This window comes from Miscanthus floridulus, chromosome 10, assembly GCF_019320115.1.
Source record: "Miscanthus floridulus cultivar M001 chromosome 10, ASM1932011v1, whole genome shotgun sequence".
Classification (NCBI taxonomy): Eukaryota; Viridiplantae; Streptophyta; class Magnoliopsida; order Poales; family Poaceae; genus Miscanthus; species Miscanthus floridulus.
In genome coordinates, this window is record NC_089589.1 from 58,584,440 (window position 1) to 58,593,434 (window position 8,995).

At 42.1% G+C, this 8,995-nt stretch overlaps 1 pseudogene; it reads right to left on the reverse strand.

The window, feature by feature from the left end:
• Positions 1-2,626: 2,626 nt before the first annotated feature.
• Positions 2,627-3,497, reverse strand: LOC136487801 (uncharacterized; annotated as a pseudogene).
• Positions 3,498-8,995: the final 5,498 nt, after the last annotated feature.

The window sequence follows — 8,995 nt, forward strand, 5'->3', positions numbered from 1 at the left end:
TAGCTCACTAGTTACCTTCTAGCTTGTGTAGCATAGAAGTAGCTCCCTTGAGTGGCTAATTTGGTTTTAGTAACCTTGTTAGTCACATTGCTTAGTTTATGTAGCTAAGTATTTGCGCTCTCTAATTAGGCATTGGTTGCCTTGTTATTGAGCATTGCTAGTGAGCATCGTTAGCTTTGTGCTTTTGCTTACTAGCATGTGTAGGAGCTCTCTTGTTGCTTAAAATACTAGTGGCATAGGTTTGTGTAACCTTGCTCTTAGAATTGTTTAGGAGAGCTCTTACTAGCCCGGCACCTCTGTTGCATAATTGTTATCTTTGTAAGGTGCTAGTGAACATATATAGTGGGGTATAGTCTTGGCTAGACCGATAGTTTTAATTCCGCATTTGTATCGGTTAGCCGACGCGATTAAATTTTAGAAAAGACTATTCACCCCCCCTCTAGTCCGCCATCTCGACCCTTCAACGGCCACACATCTCCTTTGCCGGTCGCACAACAGCAACAGGGAGTAGGCCCCGGCGGCACATCTCTGTTGTCCCTTTGATGTTCGTCTCACACAGCAGGGAGAAAGGAGCAGGTATGGCTTGCTATCTTTTTTGTGCTGGATATGGCTTGCTGTTTTTTTTGCAATCTGATTTTTTAAATTTGAATGACATTGTGATAGGCAAATGGAATTTGAGGCTATTGGGGAGCAGGCCGAGGGCGGTGGCCATGTCACTTGGCCTTCTGCAATGTCTTCTTTCGTGCTTACTTACCTTGCCAATGTAGTGGCTTGTGACAAAACACCATCAGGTTTCAAGAAGACCCATTTGAACTCTTGTGCCAAGGCTTTGAATGACCATTTCAAGTGCAAGAGGACTAGGGAGCAGATTAGTAACCATCTTAGAACACAAGCTCAGGCTTTGATGACACCCATCTATCATTTTACCATGAGCATCTTGTTGACCGTCCAAGCAAAGCTAGAGCCTTTTGTTCTCTGTCTTTATCTCACAAGTTGAACTGGGCTGCAAAGATCATTACCGAGCACTTCCCTGAAAACTGAAGATATGGCTGTTATGCCATGTTGCACACTACTGCTACAACTCTTTTGCTAGTACCCCATAGACAATGCACTGCGGGTTAATCTATATATTCGTAGTAGCCGTGCTTATAACCCATCAAACATTATACTCTTGGGTTATTATATATTTTGTATGTAATGTGAGGAAGTTCTAAAACATGCTAAATATCTGCATATGTAATTTCTGTTCGGACAATGCATGTGTTTATCAAGGTGTCATGTGTTTTGTACATGTGCTGTAGCTGTTGTGCATGTTTGAAGGGTAACCTCACTAGTTTGGGTAGGTGGTGACTGAATCTCCCTTGTCCATCCAACCAAACAAACAATAGCTCGCCCCGTCCAACACATATTTATCGAACCAAACAGAAAAATGGTTGGTCCCATCTGCTTAACCAAATAGATAATATGGATATCCTTATCCCGATATCCATGGATATCTATGTCCAATCCACCTTGTCCTCAAACAAACCACACCCTTAGTGGATCGTCCTTGGGCTAGAGGATCAAGACATGGAGACCTCAAACCCTGGCCCATGATTAGCTCATCATTGTTCCTTGTACTAACAAGCCTGTTCTATCATGTGTGCAATTAAGCCCATGTCAAGTCCATATAAACACAACTTGTGTTACGCAAGTGTCCAATTTATGTCATATTTCTTATAAACATGAATATGCATAGAAATACAAAAGCATATTTGAAAACAAGGTCAATATCAGCCAGCAAGTGGCACATATATGATCCAAATATGTATGAAAGTATCACTAAAAAATGCAATAAAATATGTGCATAAACAACAATACATGTGCAGGGAGGATTAAATTGGCAACAAACGGTGGAACAACCGTGACCACCATCAACGGTGGTGGATCTAGGTCCTCCATAGCCGGATTTGATGCCTCCACACCAAACCTAACTTGCTTAGCTCCATGAAATCCATCCCTCCCTCGAGGGCATGGTAGCCCAGATGTCCTTGGCTATCGACTGTCATTGCCTCACCTTTGACATATCTTCATCTATGGGCTATGGCCGTCCAGCCATGGTCTCCAACTCTAAGGCTTTGTCATGCCATCGGGCTTCATAGGCTTGCTAGGCTGACACACATGACACATGTAAGTCTCTACCTTGCCATGTGCAGGAATGAGATAGCCTGATAACTTAACCGTGTCTTGTCGGGCTCAATCAAGCCCTACCACGCCTCGCCGGGTGCATGTTGGTCCATATCGTGCCATCCGTTTGGACAACTATAGATCTATAGAGATAAATATTTGCTACTGAAGTGACCTAATAACTTTTTGATAGCTAACTGGCTATGTTTGGATGCTTTGATTGATATTTCGATGCATCAAGTGGAATATGTATGACTATTGGATTAAATAGAAGAGGCAACCTTTACAGGTTAAAGTTAATAAATGTGGATGGAAATACAAGTGAAGTCCACTCACAAAAAACTCAAGACAATGTTTCCCTTAATAATTTCTATATGTAGGACATGCATACATAGTTCATGCTCCCACCGTATCATTTATTAGAGCACTTGATACAATCGATAAACGATTAGCTTGTATTTTATTTGGTTTCTTTAGTGCTACCACTTGAGGTGGCAGATATGTTATTAAGATCTTCATCATTATGTATCTCTAGTGCAGGGCTAATTGCAAGAACATGGTTGTCTTCAGGAAACTATGAGTCTTCTTCCACTAATTTGTGCAATGTAGACTTAGAAACCACCATATCCTTAGTAGAATGGATGTTGCTACCACTTGTACAATCACAATTCTCAGGGCATTTCTGCACAACAATATTTTGATGATCACCATCAACAACTTTTCCATGGCCCACTAGAGGAGTCACTATGGTTGGTGTGGCAGTTTTGGTACTTTCATAGCTTGCTGCAAGAAATTGTGTTTCTTGAAAAAGGAAATTGAACATTTTGTGTTAAATGAGTTATGATAATGGAGAAAAATGGACTTTCCTAAGTTCTCTTAAGAACCTGTAGTAGTTGGGACGCATTGCTGGATGTGGATTCCTAATCATGATTTGTCTCATGCCTTTGGAGAACACCATTGAGGAAAATATAAGGCTTGGTAGAATTAATGGCCTCTGTGATATCTGATTCAAGTATGGTGAAGCGGCCATAGGATGAGGCACACATCCAAGCACGGATTGCCAGTTCTTGGATAAATAGCTCACATAGCTTGGTCACAAATGGTGGAGTATCAGATGATGTCATGACAGTACCAAGATTGGCTCTAATGATTTCTTCAATATTGGCCATGGGTAAACTGTGACAGTTGAAGTTCATTAAGTTCTCAATGTCCTCTTGTCTTCTCCTCCAAAACTCATCAATTGCTTGTTCTTGTGGTGTCATCAAAGGTGTTGATGGTGATCCATGCAACTCCTGGGCATGCTCACTTCTTTCTTCTGATCCATTTGACATTGCTAAGGATCTATATGTTCAAATTGATTCCATGCACATATAGTGAATTAGGTACTATCTAATTTGTAATATAATGCTACAAATTGACATAATAAATAACATGCAGACCTTTTGTAAAAACTATACAAAATTAGATGAACACAATGAAGGAGTTATTACTTTGTAAATAAAGAAAACAATCCTCAAAACAAATCATGCCATCACCCTCTCCATTAGTGAATTAACTTACTGAAATAACAAGATAGACTTATTACCTTACTCAAGCTTCTATGAACTTCAACTTGAAATTGTTGATAAAACAACTGATGATTAATATGAGAGGAATAGTGGCCTTGGTGGTTTATATAGAGGATTTCAAGGCGACTTTAAGGTAACAGACAAATGTACACATTTCAGAACGAATCAGAGAAAAGGTTGGTAGTCCCTAATGGATTTCTTTTGGGTTTGTTAATGTCCTGTCATAATTCTAACAACCTTGGAGTGTCTTAAACGCCATCGTGCATTTATGTGTGTGGCACACAAAATAACTTATAAATCTCTAATAAAGTTTTTTAGATATATCTTCTAGCTCATCTTTATCTAGCCACAGCTACTTGCAAGCTTTTCACCAGACAAAGAGACTTTTGGACATCATGAGTATTTAACCAATGGTTCATGAGAAACTAAAAACTAAACAACATCAGAAGAAAGCATGTACTATTATGTGTTTGGGATCGTGTCGTATTGTCAAGTATTTCACTTAGGCACCCTCAAACTTTTCATTTAGGAAAATAATATAATACTTGATGTCCTCCAACCTTTTCATGTCTAGATCAACTTCAATTTGTTGTTGTTATGAAAAATATTGGTATGAGGTGTAAGGATTAATAAATTGATTACTTGTTGCTATAACATACATTGATATGAGGTGTAAAAAGTAATAAAGTGAATTCCTAATAGTATGATAGCAACATCATATTTATTTATCCCATTCTATAGATCATGCTATGATGTGTCATCTAGTCGTACCCACTCAAATATTTGCATATTCTTTAACTTTCATGGATGAATGCTAAAGTTATATGATTAGCTTAATATTATTTTGGAGTTTATGGACAACTATTGAGTGCATTCCTCAGTATTGTTGTCCTTAGCACACTAAAGGGACCCCAATTCACCCCATGGAGAACTACAAATAATCCATCCTATTGGTGTTTCTTATGCTTTTAGAATATTTTCAATTATCCACAAGCGCAAAGAAAACCATTATAGTGTCCTAGTTTGGAGTATTCTAGAGTATCATATTTTTCTTCAATGAGGCACTATTCATTAATGGGTGTTGGTAAATAACTATAAGATATCTCTAACATCTCTAGTGTGAGCTTATATGGTGGCACACGGCCAAATTCTTTGCTAGGTGCCTCTGGCTCAATAGGGGCTTGAAGATGGATGGTCAAACATATACTACTTGAGGCAAAGGCAATGGGCTAGCCCTTGGTAGTAGGCACTCGGAATGGTTCCTGCGAATCAAAATCAGAGAAGAACAAGGTCGAGCTTGCTACCAAGAGGTAGCCCCTCATCTTTGCCTCAACCATTAGATATCTAGACATTGATCTTTAATCACCTATTGAGCTATATATGTTGTTGTTGGTGAAGAATCGAAGAATTCAGCCATGCACAACCATATAAATTCACACCAACAGTTGTTTGTCTTTCATCCTACCATCCAACCCAGAGGAGCCAGTTGTGCTAGAGCATGGTGAATTCAAGGCATGAAACCTTTAAAACCCTAGTTTGGTTTTAATGAAGATGATTGAGCTAGTGATAACACCTACGATGCCCAAGAATTTATCCCAAACTTTCACGATGCAATATCAAATAGAATGTGAATTTCTGAAATTAATGTCAAGCAAACGGCCGCAGAGAAAACAAACATAGCTGTTGTTCACTTCTTAGGGTATGTCAAACATAAACGTGAATTAATTTAATCGGCCAACCAGATATGAGCACCAATATGAGTAGTAATTCATGACCAATATAGAAAGAGTGATCAAATGCTTGTGCCAACAACAAAATTAACTCGCACATGAATACACTAGACAAAGTAGTGTTGTTTCCTTCCCCTAGATAATTAAAGGTTGCGGCTTAGAATGGATGAAATTCACGGCAATAGCAGAATATATCAAAAGGTACTCCAATCGATAATTCAAACGTGACAATATATAGCAGTACCAGCCAAAAGCTAATCAACAAACCAATCCGAAAGGTAGCAATATATATTTAGAATGCCTGGCAGACCAGGTGCGCTCCGGTGCCCGAAGTAAGCAATTGATAGTAGAGTTTATCTTCTCATAGACTCAAAAGCCATAGGAATCCGTCTCTACCCTTACCAACTTTACTCATGTGTTGTCCTTGGATGAATTAGCTAGAAAAAGTACCTTCATTCCCTATGGAAAATATGATACCCTGAATACTTCTGGGTGAAGGCTACAACGGTAATTCCATGCGCTTGCGGATTCTTTCTGTTCACGTTAAGAAATACCAACAATGGCCCAGGTCCCGTATGTCTTAAGTGGGCCGCGATTGCTGGACTTCTGTTGACTGGACTAGCCCAAGAGGCTGACTAATCGGTGTCCTGAGATACCCAGGGTATTATAACCTCAACAAGGAGTCATCGGATTTATCTAGTGCCTTTGCTCCTGTAGCACCTATTGACACCAAAGGTGTCAAACAGGTAAACACGTGGTGCAATACAAAGACTAGATATGGCTATCACCACCTACTAGCATTCACAAACAATCCATGCGACAAGCAACATACATAGGCAAGGTATTGTCTAGACACCATGTCTACACTATATCTCATTACTCTAACCCTAATCTACTAAGTTCCCTTAGCGAAGCTAGAGCACTCTACTAAAGTAAAGCAGTGTACCAATGAGAACAAGTTATATATTAATTTACCAAAACTAGAGATCAGTTACCATAAAGAACCTTGGATGTTTACTTACAGACAAGGCCACATCCATTGAGGAAGTAGCCATTGGATTTATAGGAAGTTGTAGTCATTGCAAAAAGCATGGCGTTGGTTAGGAAATGACATAATACGGTAAAGTTTCTATTCTGTTAGGTGGGAGCGATTAAGTAATTATATAGACATATATATGGATAGCTCAAGAATAACTTGCACAGTTGCTCTCACTACTCTAAAACTAGAAGTACAACCATTATCGTCCGACGACGTTCATGCCTTCGAAGAGAACTCTATAGAGGTGTACAACTGTACCCACACAGAGATCTAGGATTAACCTCCGTATACATGCCTAGATAAGGGTTGCCTCATGGTTCCAACATTTCCCTAGTGTGTCCAACTAATCCATGAACGATACGATGATGAGCAGAGGTACCGTCTTCTTTTAGCTACCTTGCGCTACACCCCAAGCTGAATCCACGTGATTAGATCATCATCACTATGTACTTAGCTTGTCACACCCATACATGACCATGTGGTCTGTGCGGGGGCTACTCTGTATAATAGAGAAATAGTCCTTAGCCACTCCATGAGCTATGCCACTTGAGATCTCATAGTGACCTTACGCCTCATTGAGCCAATCTATACAACAAATTAATCACTATAAGTCTAATTAAAGGTTGACCTTAGTCAAGTTATTGGCTAAGACAAGCTAATTTCCCTTGGAAAATTTTTAAGTCATTAATTGAATCTGGTGTGCCACTTTGCACGCGCAAATTTGAGTTCCCACTCATACTCTACTTCTACCAGTTCTAAGCCAACTAAGCACAATTAAACGTCCCAAAACCAAATTTTAATCATGTAAGGCTAATCATCATAAGGTGTGAGACTAATCTTTAGTGAAATCAAGATAGTTGTTTAATCATCCTTAGTATGAAATGCAACTAACAATATGAACATGTAAAACTGAGTATCCAAAATAGACTTCCAATAGTAGTGGTGTGTGCCTGTCATGATGTACGGGTCATCTCGGGAGATCATGACTATCTGCAAATGTTCCTTACTTTGTATTACACCTGCAAATGAGAGGGAAGGGGTAGAGTTGAGAGAAACTCAAAAGTATGGATGGCTCTGGGGAGACTAGAAGGGTTAGGCCTTGTACGCTAAAGAGAGAAGCAGGTTAGGTGATCTGAGGATCAACTAGCCTTTGACCACAACTTTTTAAATCAGCTCCTATGTTTCGTATATTTAGCATTTTTACACAAAATCCCTAGGTCTTCCAAAAATAGAGGTTTCTAACAAAACCCCAGGTTTAACCTCCATTATTTTCAAAAAACCTTTCTTTAACCTTTGAACCATAGGAATACCAATAAAAAATCAACCATAGCTCCAGAAATTGTGAAGCCACCTTCATTATCTTTCTAGAGTTATGTTTTGTCTATTTAAATTATGTTCCTATGCATTTGTATTGATTTTCATGTTTTAATTATACAATGATAGTGTCGGGTACCCCAAGCAAAACGTCAAATGGGTTGCCCAAGTCCCATCTAAAAAATAATAATGATGATAAGAGCAAAAGGATAAGTCGTGGGCCCCTCCCCGTCGCGACCAGGCCCACTGGGTCCTCCTCCTCCTCGCCTCGAGCCCCGAGAAGGAGGTCTCGACGGCCTGGCGAGGCTCCCCAGGGAGGCCTTGGTAGGAAACGCCGTCTCCGCCTCGCCCGAGGCTCTCCACAGAAGGCCTCAGCAGGAGGCGCGTTCTCCGTACCGCGCGAGGCCTCTCGCGCGGAGCCTCGGCAAGGAGCCTGATCTCCGTCTCGCGCGAGGCCCCATTCTCCGTGTCGCTCGAGGCCAGCTCGCCCACGGTCCGTCGCCCCCTGCCTCGGCCGACCCTCCCGACAGCCGGTCACGTCCCATTAATGCTTTCAACCACTCCCGTGATCTCAGCCGGACAGCGGCTCAACGTCACAGAAAGACCGACGCGACCCGAAGTCGCATCAGCACCATACCGGCTAGGACAGGGCACGGCGGGGATTACCGGCCACTGTGTCCAAACACTGTGACCACGATCAGCCGCCGTCAGCGCCTGGGACAGGATGTGGCGGGGGTTAATGGCCACTGTGTCCTACCACTGTGTCCACGATCAGCCGCCCGCTCAAGGCCTCGGCGCTGTACACCAAGGCCTCGGCACTGTACATCAGGGCCTCGGCAATGTTGGGGTCCGCGTCTGCCGAGACCCCCCACCGTAGTACCAGCCTCGGCCCCGACCAAGTTTCGGCCTCGTGCATAGTCCGTCCACAGCGGCTTATGGTCGCCGCCACATCCACTCCGAGGCATTCCTGGGGCTTCCACGACGCACAGGACAGGAGAAGGACCGACGCGACCCGAGGTCGCATCGGCACCATGCCGGCCAGGACAGGGCACGGCGGGGATTACCGGCCACTGTGTCCAAACACTGTGACCACGATCAGCCGCCGTCAGCGCCTGGGACAGGATGTGGCGGGGGTTACTAGCCACTGTGTCCTACCACTATGTCCACGATCAGCCGCC